Source organism: Mytilus trossulus, chromosome 6 (genome assembly GCF_036588685.1).
Source record: "Mytilus trossulus isolate FHL-02 chromosome 6, PNRI_Mtr1.1.1.hap1, whole genome shotgun sequence".
Lineage (NCBI taxonomy): Eukaryota > Metazoa > Mollusca > Bivalvia > Mytilida > Mytilidae > Mytilus > Mytilus trossulus.
Window position 1 is genome coordinate 57,923,250 of NC_086378.1, and position 17,899 is coordinate 57,941,148.

The window sequence follows — 17,899 nt, forward strand, 5'->3', positions numbered from 1 at the left end:
ATGTAACACAATCTAGGAAAGGACAGTTATTAACGTTTTATATGTTGTATTTAAAGTGTGAGTTCCTTTGGTTAAATTTTGTTCAGTATATTTAGGAAAATCTTTAATATTTATCAAAACAATATCATCAATATAACGATCAGAGCTGTTGAATTTATCAATTACAACTGTACAGTAACTGAATGTAATTTAAGGTCAGTTATGGGATAATGAATGCCAGAATTTAAAAGACAGACACACCTATAATAGATGTCAATTTGCTAAGTCTTCTCACGTATAATGATCATTATATAAACAAAGTGCTTATAACCTTGTACATTTCCTGGTTTTTTTATATATATATCTTTTCGTAACATTATAGTTTGTAATTACCGTAAATAAACAACTTAGAAACACCTTGCTAAAAGAGGGAAAGAGATGACTGCTTTTGATTCATGTCAGAAACGTGAACAAGGTAAAGAAAAATAAATAAAAGGAGGAAGGTAGTTAACAAAATAAATTACATTAGAATTACAAAGTAAGAGCAGGAAATATTTTGTGCTGGGAGAATCCAAACGTAAATTAATAAGTTCATAACATAAAATGATAAATTCCATGATGACCCGAAAACAGATTTGATCTTAAACGCTTTAAAAAGCTATGTGAATCCTCCGAGGTTTTTTTCAGGCAGAGCGGTTAAAATGAATAATAAAATTACAGATGAATAAAATCAAAACAAAGAAAATGGCAAGGAAAAACGTTAATATTTAGATTTTAAAATTGGCATGAAACGACACCAATATTGCAACCAAATAAAAGTCAACAACCACTTACATGGGTGTCGACTTGAAAAACCACAGGTACTTCTGTCAATATAGGGTTTACTATCCATACCCGTACGAAAAATCACAAGGTAGCTAACGGAAATTTTCAATGTGTTCGCTTCAACCAATATTGTATTACTTTCCCTTGCCCCTCTCACGTGTAAACATACATCAATCTGTCGGTAATTGGTAATTGGTAACAGGTATCCCAAAGGCTCCGTGTTGAAGGCCGTACTTTAACCTATAATGGTTTACTTTTTATTTGGATGGAGAGTTGTCTCATTGGCACTCACACCACATCTTCCTATATCTATTCAGATGAATCAGTGCAATCTGATTGGTCAAATTCATCTGGTTACCTGTTAATTCATACTAGTAACCAGAAAAATGTGACCAATGGGACTGCACAGTTTTATTTACTTCTTAAGTAAACCGGAAAATTAGTACGTACAAATTCAATGGGCCCAAGATCACAATTAATGACCCCGCTTTTCGTTCCTTTTAATTAGAGTGTACTTTTCCTTATTTTTTTTTTATTTTTTTCCCTTCCTCACTCATTTCTTAGATTATTTTGGGTGGAAAGAAGAGAGGTGAAATAAATTTTTGGATGTTGTATTTAAACTGATATTGATATGGAATGAGGGATAAGGCCAAATGCAAATAGATGATATTTACAGTTTTCTGAACATCTCGACTTTTCAATAGGGGTACTGTTGTGTATTGGCTAAATTTGTAAAAGTGATTGGTTCAATCTTTCTGGTATTTTCCTGTAAACATTTATGGTATAACATTCTTTAGAAACTTATAAAGATTAAAAAAAAATCTTTGGAAACTTTAGTTATATTTTGTCATTGCACAAGATAATGTTTATGAATATCAGATCTGTTGGATGTGTACTGATTGATGGTAAGTTTTTGTAACATAATTTATTTATTAATTGTAATTGGCCTTGAACTAGCTTTGGGGACTTCTATAATTCTAAGTCTTTAGACTTTTTTTAGTTTTTCGTTTGTCTAAGGCCGTACGGTGACCTATAGTAACTGTTGTTAATGTCTGTGTTATTTTTATCTTGTGGACAGTTGTCTCATTGGCAATCATACCACCTCTTCATTTTTATATTGTCATAATAACTTGAGATTAATCTGAAGGAGGTAATGCACCTATGCAGTGTTGTTGATATGTTGTTCCTGTTCGTTGTTTTTACAACGGCTTTAGTGTTTCTCTTTTCCCCTTTCTTTAATTAATTTAAAACATAATATATAGCCGAGTATTTGACAGTCCTTTAGCTGTTTTTACAATATTAATGTATAAATGTCTTTATACAATTATGTAAAATTATTAATCTTGTTATGTGGACTTCAAGGTTAAGTTTACTGTAAATGAAGTTACTATGAGCAAAACATGTGTAGAAGAAGTCAAAGTTTAAACCATCAATAACATACATAATTCAAATACATGTAGTCCAAAACATAAAAGTGTCAAACAAGATAACTTTTCATAGATAATTGAAGATGTGGTATGAGAGCCAATAAGAAAACTCTCCATCCAAGTCACAACTTGTAAAAGTAAACCATTATTCGTCAAAATACGGTCTTTAACACGGAGCCTTGGCTCACACCGAACAACAACAAGACATGAGTAGCCTAAAACCATTCAAACAGGAAAACAAGCGGTCTAATTTATGTTAAAAAAAGTGAGAAACCTTTAGAACCACACCAACAAACGACCACTGAATATCAGGTTCCTGACTTAGGGAAGTGCATAAAGATGCAGCGGCTTTAAACGTTTAAATATGCGTCATCCTTCAATCTGACCTGACAAAATAGTGTAACATCACAAACATAAAAAGACACACTTCAAATGTCAATTGGAATAGCTTAACTCTATCGAAAGATAGAATTATGATATTAACAAAATCAAGTGACTTTATTAATACGTACTATCATCTACTGATATTCGTATAGATAAAGACATGGCGGAGCGGAGATACACATGAACGATTCAAGGAAGACGGGATTGTGCTACAATTGTCATTGATCTAAATATGTTGTAATACGTGCCACGTATACTAGTCTTCTATAGGTATTACTGTGGTTCTTTTCTTTTTATTGAATTGATATAGAGCACATAAAGAATGTGGCGTGAATAAAGTCGTTCAAAGTCGCAAACCACCCACTGAATCTGGGACACAGGTGCAACAGCACATCACAAGAACAACTATGCAAAACAATAAACAAATAAAATACATGAGTAACATAAAAAAATATGACAATTACTCAATTACAGAATTCTGCAATGTGACGGGGACAAGTCTAGTTTGCTGGTGTCTCCCCTAACTTGGGTCAGTTGTGACTGTAATAGAGCAATATAAGAACAAGCTACTAGTACCAGAATCATTTGAAAAAGACTAAATTCATCAGATGGACACAATACAGAAAACTTTAATCGAAAACACAGACTGGACGTTGGCTACATGATCCTTTGAACATTTTTTGTGGATCTCAGCTTCACTAAATTGGGTTCAGGTACCATACATTAGGCTCACAGATCCAGCGGATAGCTTTCAATAGGCTCTCAATACGTGGTCTTCAAAAGAACGTAGAAACGTTACCTGTACTCAAATTCAGACTAAAATAACAATGTTTCTCAAATATAAGTCTTGTTCTTCAAATGTTATATTTTTTTTTATTTTGCTGTATTAATTGAAAAGTCAATGGAGCTTGTTTTAAAGAAAGTATCATGAGTATGTCTTGAACTGTTTGCATTGCAATATGTTGCGTTTTTTTTTCTCTCGGTAAAACGTTTGGATAAGAAGTTAGACTGAAAAGAGGAACAACTGTACATATAGCTCTTCAATAGACCGGTATTATTTTTATAACAACATGTAGTAGATATAAAATCGTCAATACATATTGCTAAACAAAAAGTCGAACAAGGTAGGACATTGTGACTAAGGGGTTGGATCACTAACCCATAGTTTTGGCTACAAAAAATCTGGTTTTTGTTCTCTTTGTAATGAAGAGAAAACTTGTAGTAATCATAATGTTAAAATATTTCTTTTTTTTCTTTTTGAAGATAACAGGAATATTATTGGAGATCTTTTCAATGTTGTTCATGATCATTGCTAAATTAAAAAGACGTGTATATTATTTAGCTATCATTAAATTTTGCTAATAATCTAGTTTTTGAAGTTGTTGTTCGTGGTAATTTAAATGCCCTGCTCTTCATCCCTAATGACAAACTTTGATACATTTATTGATGTTTGCTTTACGTCCAATGCAAAATCTTCTAAGCTTGCTTATGACGAGAAATATTAGCAATTGATACAGTTACTCTTATAGGTGGTCCCCATTCTGACTGGACATGGCTGGGAATTTATACATCCGGCACAACTAAACTAACACCATACGTTTGCAAACAATTTTCTGGCGATTGGACAAAGATGAAGGAACAATCATATGTCTTTAACCCTATTCACCCCTTGTGGCAAAATTTAAAGAACCTTTTGTATGAAACGCACATGTTCTTGTTACGTATACGACCATATAGATATACATGAAATACTAGCCACTGGACGTTAAACAATCACCAACCAATATTGTTAGCGATTGTCAACGGCGATCAACGGTTAGGCAAATAATGATTTAGAAGTGTCCACATATATACATGAAATAGCAGTAGTAAGTACCATTTTTTGAACATGGAAGGAACATGTGAAAGACTTTAAAGTTAATATTTTTCGCCGCCACTGGCGGTACATATGTTGGTACTTTTATGCACCATTTCGACAGATAGTTACCGATTGAAATCAATTGGATTTAAAAAGCATTCAAATCAAATGTAACTTTTATGAAATTATTTGTTAGCTAAAGAGACATAACTCTTTAGGTTTTCTCGACCTACTAATATTTCATAATCTTTCCTGGCGAAGGTAAATCCTAAAGCAATTCATATAAACGAAAACTATACTACAACTCCTGTAGAACTGTAAGTTAATGGCGGTATTGTTGTGCGGGAAAGAGGGGGAAAGCGCAGACTAAGGCAGTTGCCTCCCCTTTCCCTCTAAAGGGTTATTGTGTTGTTGGTCTATTGTTTTACATGTTTCTGAGTTCTCTATTTAACTACGATAATTGGGGGACTATCGTTTGCGTTCTTTCGAGGCTCCTGGTGAATAAAACAAAGATGTCAATATATGTTTATTTGGAGTCCAACCATACGAGTAAATTAATGTTTCATTCCTTAGGGTTTCTGTTATGCGGGAAAGAGGGGGAAAGCGCGGACTATGGCAGTCGCCTCCCCTTTCCCATTGAAGGGTTAGTGTGTTGTTGGTCTGCTGGTTTACATATCTGTGTTCTCTATTTAACTACGATAATTGGGGGACTATCGTTTGCGTTCTTTCGAGGCTCCTGGTGAATAAAACAAAGATGTCAATATATGTTTATTTGGAGTCCAACCATACGAGTAAATTAATCAAATACATAAATATGAAATAAAAGAATTTGGTTGTTAAAATGTACTTAAATTATCAAAATACTTTATTAATTAATGAAAATAGTTTATCATGATATTTGTTGGTGAATAATTGAAGAATTGCACAGAAGTTAAAGAGAATATTTGTCATTTAATTGTAAAATTAAATGACAGAAAAATAAACGTAAATAAAATAAATTAAAGAAAGTTTAACTTGTTTATAGAACAATTTCCTAAAAATATAAATGTAAAGTGTTTAATCTTTTAAGCATATTTGATAACGTTGTCTCAAAAATGTCCCCCAGCTAATTGATAAATGTGTCAGCTTCGAAGGCATAAAGATAATTGTATATACTTTTAAAATTAATAGACTTGAACAATTAAGATTAAGTAATTCTGCCTTTAACCGACAAAATCCATTGTTTATTAAAAGAGAAAGCTATTGTAATGAGTAACAAAATATTACGTGTCAAAATTAAGTCCAGTCTGCTATATAAAGTCGTGCAAAACTATTTGGTTCACTAGACTGTGAACCAGAATAAAATGTAGTTAGCAGACTGGATTGTCTTTTAAAGGTTAGTAAAAATGTTAAATTTGTTTAATAGTTTATCTCATAAATTTTAGCAGAAACGAGTTTAAAGAATTAAAAGATGTTTTCCAGTAAAGTAATTTTAATCACATTCACAAGTAAAATCGTGGTACAGTTTAAATAAATAAGAGGCAAAGTTTGAGATAAAATTTAGGTAAATGATTTGTATAAAATATTCTTAACATATAAAAAAGGAATTAACTTATTCGTATAGATAACTTTTGAAAATACAATTCTTAATTTGATATTTGATTGAATATTATAAGTAAACGAAATAAGGGGAGATAACAGAATACACGACTGTGCATTTATGGCGCGTATACTATTGTCGGGTTTTGTATTATTGTTCGATTGATATCGCGAAATATTTGATATATAACTATGATGGAAAAGTTATGTAATCTTAATTGTAACTATTGTAAATATATGACTAGACTGTGAACCAGAATAAAATGTAGTTAGCAGACTGGATTTCTTTTAAAGGTCCCGTTGTCATGCCGAGTCCAAGCTAGTTCCCAAACAATGTAACATCTATGTAAGCAGTTCCCCGCAAAAGAATCGATAAAACCATGAAAGAAAGACGACTACACGAATCACAAAGTCGGGACCAAGTTCCCGCATAATATATTTATATAATGAAGGTAAAATGAGGTAAAATATTTAAAGAAATAAATTTTAATATTTCATATAAAACTAAGTGAATAAGCAATAGGCTATTATTTGACATATTGAAATGTGTTAATTTTGGAAATTCTGAGTTTTGTAGAGGAAGAATAAAATATGTCATTCCATCAACACTGTTACTGATATCGATTTTTTCAAGATCTTTGTAATTACACATTTTTGTTAATGGCTCCTTATTCGGCAGCAACACATCTCCAGCGTCCGTTTGCATAATTTGGGGTTACTATTTTAAATAACTTAATACTTTGTTTTTACGACCATTACGGGAATCCGATTATTTGGTTAGATTGAATTCTAGGTGAACAATAGAAAAGAAAAAGATATATTTGCTAAAGGAAATACTTCTAAGAGTTTAAGGTGTCAAACCTTATTTATGTCGCTAAGTGTCAAATAAGAAGAATTTCACATCTAATACTTATATATTAAAAGTTACATAATATTAAAGACTTTCTAATTATATCTTTTATACAACAAGCTTTATACAAGAATCAGTTATTTTCTATAATTTCATAGAAGATTCACTTAGTTTTATATGAAATATTAAAATTTATTTCTTTAAATATTTTACCTCATTTTACCTTCATTATATATCCCTTTTGTTCGAAGAAATTGCTCCGCAATTTTACATTCGAATTTATTTCTATTAAAACTTGTTTAAATTTTTTTTTTTAAATATTCTCTTAACTTGATTTGACTATTTGACTTTATGGCGTATGATCAGTTTATATTAGATGTTTTGGTTATACAAGCTGTTATGACCAAGATGACTCATTGCGTTTTAGATATTCTTGTTTTTATTTTTCTTATTAATAAAACAATTTTATTCTTTAATATTTTACATTTTTCTATCTCTTTATTCTTTATTTTAGGAGCGTTGGTGGTTTTTTTTTCATATTATTATCATTATTATTATCGTTTCGCTATTTCTTATATGTGGTAAGCCCGCTTTTCTTGGTAGTATAGTCTGCTCGAACTCCAAACATACCCGAGTCATTTCCTCTCGCTGGAGTATGCTCATTTCCTGGGTACTTTGCTCCGACTCCAGAACTACCGCAAGTCATACCCTCATTTTCTATTATATTACTTTAGTCGGATTTGTTGTTTGTTTTACAATGGATAGTTTTCTAAAATATTTGATTACAGTTAAGATTTTACATTATGGATTATGATTTGCTTATGCTAGAATACATTATGTTTGCTATAATCAAGGTTTTACATGATGACTAGCTAGGTCAACACATTTAGCACTAAATTAGGTTTGCCGGTACCATCCTAATTCTTATGATTAATCTCACATTAAATTCTTACATACGGGAACCTTGATACACATGTTTTACTCAACATTTATCGTAATCGCTATAGAACCATTAAAAACTTACACAATTTACCAACATTTTATTCATTTTTACACGTGCATTTCTCTTTAAATTTCTCTTTATTTATTTCTCTATTTTCATTCCTTATAGGACACTGTGCCTTACTTCGGCAATTTCTGCTTTTTTTTTTTAAGTCTTTAAACAACCAACCTCTTCTTACAGATCGTATTTTTTTTGTACTTTTATCTTTTTGAAGGTTAACATTTAAGGCATTATTTTACGATTCTCATATAAACAAGGGTATTTCTTTCTACTCTTTTACGTTAATGAATTTGAACCGCTTGAAAGTTATAACTTCTAAGACATATTACATTTCAATATAGTTACTCTAAGTTACTTTTTCGTACTTTCTATATTTTTGTATTTTCTATTCAGTTAACTATAAATATTTTATTTCTCATCTCATATTTCTTTGTTTTCTTATACATTTAGTCTTAATCATTTTAGTTTCTTATTTGCCATTTACAGTCTCCAAATTAAATATTTTTCTTTATCAATATTTTTTTATATAGTTTTGCACTTAATTAAATAGAAAGTCATATTCCGTTTATCTTCATTTATACATTTCTTTTCAAATTTAGCTTTATCAATTACGCTATTTCGATTTAATCTAATTCTTACATAGATTTTGTATTTTTTTTACTAACTTTAACTTATTTTCTATCTTATCTTTTTTTTTTTAATAAGTATATTTCCTATTTTATCTATTTTAACTTCAACTTAAACTTATTTGCTATTCGATTTATTTTTAATATTAACTTTAACTTACTTGCTTTTTAAGAAACATATCTGTTTTAACAATAGAACATATATACATGCAATATATACACAAAGAGTGAAACAATATAGTTCATTTTAAATCCCACTTTTCAGAATAAATGTCCAAAGTTAATTTCTATATAATGTTCCACATTTCTCCGTTCTCCATTCTGCGTACAACTTTTTCCTTTCTCCGTTCTGCATGCTCCTGTTCCATTCTCCTGTCTCCTTTCTACATGCTCCTGTTCCATTCTCCTGTCTCCTTTCTCCATTTTTTCTCGATTCTCCTTTCTCCGTTCTAAATGCTCCGTCTCTATTCTCCTGTTTCCGTTTTCCTTTATTGATTCTCCTTTTTCCGCTTTCTTCTTTATCCTTTAGAATATATTTAACACACTTGATTTCTTTTCGAATTTCAAATACACTATTCTTCGGGAAACTACTTGCTTTACGGGTACCGTGGATCTTTTCACTTGCCTCCACCATTTCTGTTATGCGGGAAAGAGGGGGAAAGCGCGGACTATGGCAGTCGCCTCCCCTTTCCCGTTGAAGGGTTAGTGTGTTGTTGGTCTGCTGGTTTACATATCTGTGTTCTCTATTTAACTACGATAATTGGGGGACTATCGTTTGCGTTCTTTCGAGGCTCCTGGTGAATAAAACAAAGATGTCAATATATGTTTATTTGGAGTCCAACCATACGAGTAAATTGATCAAATACATAAATATGAAATAAAAGAATTTGGTTCTTAAAATGTACTTAAATTATCAAAATACTTTATTAATTAATGAAAATAGTTTATCATGATATTTGTTGGTGAATAATTGAAGAATTGCACAGAAGTTAAAGAGAATATTTGTCATTTAATTGTAAAATTAAATGACAGAAAAATAAACGTAAATAAAATAAATTAAAGAAAGTTTAACTTGTTTATAGAACAATTTCCTAAAAATATAAATGTAAAGTGTTTAATCTTTTAAGCATATTTGATAACGTTGTCTCAAAAATGTCCCCCAGCTAATTGATAAATGTGTCAGCTTCGAAGGCATAAAGATAATTGTATATACTTTTAAAATTAATAGACTTGAACAATTAAGATTAAGTAATTCTGCCTTTAACCGACAAAATCCATTGTTTATTAAAAGAGAAAGCTATTGTAATGAGTAACAAAATATTACGTGTCAAAATTAAGTCCAGTCTGCTATATAAAGTCGTGCAAAACTATTTGGTTCACTAGACTGTGAACCAGAATAAAATGTAGTTAGCAGACTGGATTGTCTTTTAAAGGTTAGTAAAAATGTTAAATTTGTTTAATAGTTTATCTCATAAATTTTAGCAGAAACGAGTTTAAAGAATTAACAGATGTTTTCCAGTAAAGTAATTTTAATCACATTCACAAGTAAAATCGTGGTACAGTTTAAATAAATAAGAGGCAAAGTTTGAGATAAAATTTAGGTAAATGATTTGTATAAAATATTCTTAACATATAAAAAAGGAATTAACTTATTCGTATAGATAACTTTTGAAAATACAATTCTTAATTTGATATTTGATTGAATATTATAAGTAAACGAAATAAGGGGAGATAACAGAATACACGACTGTGCATTTATGGCGCGTATACTATTGTCGGGTTTTGTATTATTGTTCGATTGATATCGCGAAATATTTGATATATAACTATGATGGAAAAGTTATGTAATCTTAATTGTAACTATTGTAAATATATGACTAGACTGTGAACCAGAATAAAATGTAGTTAGCAGACTGGATTTCTTTTAAAGGTCCCGTTGTCATGCCGAGTCCAAGCTAGTTCCCAAACAATGTAACATCTATGTAAGCAGTTCCCCGCAAAAGAATCGATAAAACCATGAAAGAAAGACGACTACACGAATCACAAAGTCGGGACCAAGTTCCCGCATAATATATTTATATAATGAAGGTAAAATGAGGTAAAATATTTAAAGAAATAAATTTTAATATTTCATATAAAACTAAGTGAATAAGCAATAGGCTATTATTTGACATATTGAAATGTGTTAATTTTGGAAATTCTGAGTTTTGTAGAGGAAGAATAAAATATGTCATTCCATCAACACTGTTACTGATATCGATTTTTTCAAGATCTTTGTAATTACACATTTTTGTTAATGGCTCCTTATTCGGCAGCAACACATCTCCAGCGTCCGTTTACATAATTTGGGGTTACTATTTTAAATAACTTAATACTTTGTTTTTACAACCATTACGGGAATCCGATTATTTGGTTAGATTGAATTCTAGGTGAACAATAGAAAAGAAAAAGATATATTTGCTAAAGGAAATACTTCTAAGAGTTTAAGGTGTCAAACCTTATTTATGTCGCTAAGTGTCAAATAAGAAGAATTTCACATCTAATACTTATATATTAAAAGTTACATAATATTAAAGACTTTCTAATTATATCTTTTATACAACAAGCTTTATACAAGAATCAGTTATTTTCTATAATTTCATAGAAGATTCACTTAGTTTTATATGAAATATTAAAATTTATTTCTTTAAATATTTTACCTCATTTTACCTTCATTATATATCCCTTTTGTTCGAAGAAATTGCTCCGCAATTTTACATTCGAATTTATTTCTATTAAAACTTGTTTAAATTTTTTTTTTTAAATATTCTCTTAACTTGATTTGACTATTTGACTTTATGGCGTATGATCAGTTTATATTAGATGTTTTGGTTATACAAGCTGTTATGACCAAGATGACTCATTGCGTTTTAGATATTCTTGTTTTTATTTTTCTTATTAATAAAACAATTTTATTCTTTAATATTATACATTTTTCTATCTCTTTATTCTTTATTTTAGGAGCGTTGGTGGTTTTTTTTTCATATTATTATCATTATTATTATCGTTTCGCTATTTCTTATATGTGGTAAGCCCGCTTTTCTTGGTAGTATAGTCTGCTCGAACTCCAAACATACCCGAGTCATTTCCTCTCGCTGGAGTATGCTCATTTCCTGGGTACTTTGCTCCGACTCCAGAACTACCGCAAGTCATACCCTCATTTTCTATTATATTACTTTAGTCGGATTTGTTGTTTGTTTTACAATGGATAGTTTTCTAAAACATTTGATTACAGTTAAGATTTTACATTATGGATTATGATTTGCTTATGCTAGATTACATTATGTTTGCTATAATCAAGGTTTTACATGATGACTAGCTAGGTCAACACATTTAGCACTAAATTAGGTTTGCCGGTACCATCCTAATTCTTATGATTAATCTCACATTAAATTCTTACATACGGGAACCTTGATACACATGTTTTACTCAACATTTATCGTAATCGCTATAGAACCATTAAAAACTTACACAATTTACCAACATTTTATTCATTTTTACACGTGCATTTCTCTTTAAATTTCTCTTTATTTATTTCTCTATTTTCATTCCTTATAGGACACTGTGCCTTACTTCGGCAATTTCTGCTTTTTTTTTTTTAAGTCTTTAAACAACCAACCTCTTCTTACAGATCGTATTTTTTTTGTACTTTTATCTTTTTGAAGGTTAAGATTTAAGGCATTATTTTACGATTCTCATATAAACAAGGGTATTTCTTTCTACTCTTTTACGTTAATGAATTTGAACCGCTTGAAAGTTATAACTTCTAAGACATATTACATTTCAATATAGTTACTCTAAGTTACTTTTTCGTACTTTCTATATTTTTGTATTTTCTATTCAGTTAACTATAAATATTTTATTTCTCATCTCATATTTCTTTGTTTTCTTTTACATTTAGTCTTAATCATTTTAGTTTCTTATTTGCCATTTACAGTCTCCAAATTAAATATTTTTCTTTATCAATATTTTTTTATATAGTTTTGCACTTAATTAAATAGAAAGTCATATTCCGTTTATCTTCATTTATACATTTCTTTTCAAATTTAGCTTTATCAATTACGCTATTTCGATTTAATCTAATTCTTACATAGATTTTGTATTTTTTTTACTAACTTTAACTTATTTTCTATCTTATCTTTTTTTTTTTAATAAGTATATTTCCTATTTTATCTATTTTAACTTCAACTTAAACTTATTTGCTATTCGATTTATTTTTAACATTAACTTTAACTTACTTGCTATTTAAGAAACATATCTGTTTTAACAATAGAACATATATACATGCAATATATACACAAAGAGTGAAACAATATAGTTCATTTTAAATCCCACTTTTCAGAATAAATGTCCAAAGTTAATTTCTATATAATGTTCCACATTTCTCCGTTCTCCATTCTGCGTACAACTTTTTCCTTTCTCCGTTCTGCATGCTCCTGTTCCATTCTCCTGTCTCCTTTCTACATGCTCCTGTTCCATTCTCCTGTCTCCTTTCTCCATTTTTTCTCGATTCTCCTTTCTCCGTTCTAAATGCTCCGTCTCTATTCTCCTGTTTCCGTTTTCCTTTATTGATTCTCCTTTTTCCGCTTTCTTCTTTATCCTTTAGAATATATTTAACACACTTGATTTCTTTTCGAATTTCAAATACACTATTCTTCGGGAAACTACTTGCTTTACGGGTACCGTGGATCTTTTCACTTGCCTCCACCATTTCTGTTATGCGGGAAAGAGGGGGAAAGCGCGGACTATGGCAGTCGCCTCCCCTTTCCCGTTGAAGGGTTAGTGTGTTGTTGGTCTGCTGGTTTACATATCTGTGTTCTCTATTTAACTACGATAATTGGGGGACTATCGTTTGCGTTCTTTCGAGGCTCCTGGTGAATAAAACAAAGATGTCAATATATGTTTATTTGGAGTCCAACCATACGAGTAAATTAATCAAATACATAAATATGAAATAAAAGAATTTGGTTCTTAAAATGTACTTAAATTATCAAAATACTTTATTAATTAATGAAAATAGTTTATCATGATATTTATGGTAACTTTAATAAAGAAAGATTTCTGTTATAAATTATTACATTAAAACATTACTAAGATTACTTTAACTTTTCTTTTAACAAAAGATATAAGTTTACGAACCTGGTGAATAAAACAAAGATGTCAATATATGTTTATTTGGAGTCCAACCATACGAGTAAATTAATGTTTCATTCCTTAGGGTTTCCTTTTTTAAACCCTAAGAACACGTGCTGGTTGGACTTGTTTTATTCACCAATCAAAATGACTTTTAGTATACTTATTTTTATAAGGACCGTTTTTATTGGTTAGATCTCTTTAATCCTATTCTCTTTTTTGCATAATTTGGGGTTACTATTTTAAATAACTTAATACTTTGTTTTTACGACCATTACGGGAATCCGATTATTTGGTTAGATTGAATTCTAGGTGAACAATAGAAAAGAAAAAGATATATTTGCTAAAGGAAATACTTCTAAGAGTTTAAGGTGTCAAACCTTATTTATGTCGCTAAGTGTCAAATAAGAAGAATTTCACATCTAATACTTATATATTAAAAGTTACATAATATTAAAGACTTTCTAATTATATCTTTTATACAACAAGCTTTATACAAGAATCAGTTATTTTCTATAATTTCATAGAAGATTCACTTAGTTTTATATGAAATATTAAAATTTATTTCTTTAAATATTTTACCTCATTTTACCTTCTTTATAGTATCCTCAATAAAAATAAGGAGATTTGGTATGATCGCAAATTAGACAACACTCAATCAAAGTTCAAATGAGGTGGATGTAAGCAATTATAGGAACCCGTACAGCCTTTAACAATAATAAAAAAAACCATACTGTATAGTCGACTATCTGTATAGACTATAAGAGTACCCCGACATGAAAATTTTTAAACAATTCAGTTTAGAAAATTAACGGCCTTGTTCATAACGAAACAATGAACAGCTAGACATGAACCAAAGACAACCACTAAACTACAGGCTCCTAATTTGGGACAGACACACACAGAATGAAGCGAGTTTAAACATTTTATGACCGCTCAATCTTCTCCTCACCTGGGACAGCAGTGTTACAGCACAACATAAGAATAAAGTATAATCAAAGTACTGAAGTACTGAACATCTGATGAACACAAGTTCTTGTTGATGGTTACTAGCTCTTGTCTCATTATTATTTGCTTTACGAGCCATTGCAATAAGATACAACAACCAGACGAATGAACAGCCACATGCTACTATAGGGTCGTCAACGCAGCGATAAAATTCCGCAATGCATGTAGGCTTCCGCTAGCCCCTAAGCAGTACTAAATAATGGTTAAGTCTAGTTCATCGAAATTGTCGCCACACTAAACTCAAAAATTTACATATAAACTAAAAAAATAAAATAACTCACAAGACTAACAAAAAACACAGGTTCCCGTCGTGGGATATGCACAAACAAACGGCGTAGTTAATTTGTGAGATCTCAACCCGCCTCTATTTTAATAAGTGACATTGGTATTCTCTAAACTGGATCGGTTGTTTTTAACTTTTTTGGGGTGTAACTGCATATTTGTACATCCAATTCAACTTGGATGTATAAATACGCATTCACATCCAAAATGATCCAACAAGAGTCAAAGGTAACCCACTCACTTATAGTAGATGTACATGTAGGTGTGTTTTGTTAAATTGATCCTTTTAAAATTGTTACACGATGATGACTGATGTACCCATATTTTGACTATTTTATTTATTTAACGCATCAATGTAAATATCACGGAATTTGATGACACTGTCATTAAAGTGAGAGGGTTCGCGCTATAGAACCAGGTTTAATCCACTTTGTTCTACATTTTAAAATGCCTGTACCATGTCAGGAATATGACAGTTCTTGTCCATTCGTATTTGATGCGTTTTGATTTTGCCATGTGATTATGGACTTTCCGAATTGATTTTTTTTAAAGTTCAGTATTTTTGTGATTTTACTTTTCACTAAATGTACACGTGCGTATTATAAGTGTTTAGTGTGATGGGTGCAGGTCCCCAGATGGTATTTGTGATATGCAAATCAGACAAAAGTAACATCAAAATCCTGTTTCTACAAGCTTTATCAAAATCTAAAATAATACTTCCAATTTTGATACAGTTCGTTTCGTAGTTAAACAAAACAAGTCATGTAACTTGAATGAGTTGAACAATATCTACAATGTGGATCATCTTAGGAAAAGAAACATTTAATAAAGCCACAACTTAGATTTTTCCCGATAATTATATAAGGATTAAAAACAATAACAGTTATCTTACTTTGCATGTTCAAATTTGTAGTTCATAAAACAATAACTTCTTTATCGTGTTTATAAGACACAAGTTTGTGTTATTTCCATTTAGTTCGCTGCACATGGTCAATATCAGATCAGCATAATTATGTATACTACGATAGTTTTAGTAGATAACATGAACTAGCAGTTGGTCATTTCAGAAATATTGTTAATTGATTTCTTTGTCTGAATAAACCTATTAAAATAACGTTCTGTAATTTGTCATTGATTTCTGCTAATTTCAACAAATAACCCTTCAAAAAATCTAGTCAGAACTGTTTACTTTTACAATTATTTTCTGTAATAATAAGCATCTAGCATAAAGTACCGTATACAAGAGAGAAGTTTGAAAACAGGCTACAAAATAGATATTAGTAGTACATTTTGTACTTTATGAATAAACAAAGACATAGCTGCAAAGCTAGCTAGAGACTCTCAAGATCTTGTGTCGCTCACCTTATTCTACTTTGGTTTTGGAAATCTTTTCAAAATAGATTAAAATCATTACAGATATCTTTATATGACTAAGGCCAAAATTGATCTGATATTGGCCCCGTAATTTAATCAAAAGCAGGAGACTTTTATAAAGCTTAGGGAAATTACCAAAATAATTCATTGAAATTGTAGAAAATGACTTTGTACGGACAATGACATGCTAGGGGAGGGGGAGGGGGTCCCGCTTACATGTTTAAACCCCGCCACATTCTGTATGTATGTGCCTGTCCCAAGTCTGAAGCCTGCAATTCAGTTGTTGTCGTTTGTTTATGTGTTACCTATTTGTTTTTTCGTACATTTTTGGTACAAAATAAGGCCGTTAGTTTTCTAGTTTGAATTGTTTTACATTTGTTTTTTCCGGGCCTTTTGTAGCTGACTATGCGGTATGGGCTTTGGTCATTGATGAAAGCCGAACGGTGACTGAAAGTTGTGCATTTCTGTGTCATGTTGTCTCTTGTGGAGAGTTGTCTCATTGGCAATCATACCACATCTTCTTTTTTTATACATCAACAAGATTTTAATCTTGTTGACTTTTGCGTAGATATTCTTTCTTGATATTTTGCAGTTTCTAGTATATCTCAAACTATAAATATTTTAACGATACATGTATTAAGGTCTCATCAGCACCATATTAGGACCATTTATGCCACGTTTGGTTTCATTCAATTTAGTGCTCCTCTAGAAATGGCATTCGAATGTATTTTCCCTAGGGTCTTATGTTAAATGAATTCCGATACTGGCGGTCATAATGGACAATGATTAAGCTACAAAGAAACACCGCTTGGTCAGCACATCATTTGGAACATTCATTTCATGTTTGATTTCATTCTATTCAGTGGTTCTATAGAATTTTTTGTTAAACTTACTTTCCAGGCTAGCAGCCATATTGGATAACAAATCAGCTACAAAGTAACATTATTCAAAGGAAACATTCGTTCCGTGTTTGTTTCAACCCATTAAGCGGTTTTCTTAAAGAAGACATATGTATGTATTTCCCCTAGATTCATTTGTTAAACTAAGTCCCACATTGGTAGCCGAAGTAAAACTCTTGTTCATCATCTCATTAGTTACGTTCATGCATTGTTTAGTTTCATTCCATTTAGGGATTCTCTAAAAGAAGACATATGTATGTATTACCCATCGGGTTCTATGTTAGACTAAATCCCTCCCTAGCGGCCATCTCTGATGATGAATCGACTTTAAAGTAACAACACTTTGTCATCGCATCATTGTGACCATAGGACATAGGTTCTCTAAAAAGTATACATTTGTATGCATTTTTCGTAGGGTTTAATATTAAACTCATCATTGATACCAGGATCAAAATTTTATATAAACACCAGACGTGCGTTTCGTCTAAAAAAAAGACTGATCATTGACGCTCGAATCAAAAAATGTTGAAAAGGTCAATTACAAAGTTGGAGAGTATTGAGTTTAAACTAAGTCCCTATATGGCGGCCATGCTTTAGTCTTGTGACTTCGGTAAGGTAAACGTGTGGGAAATTT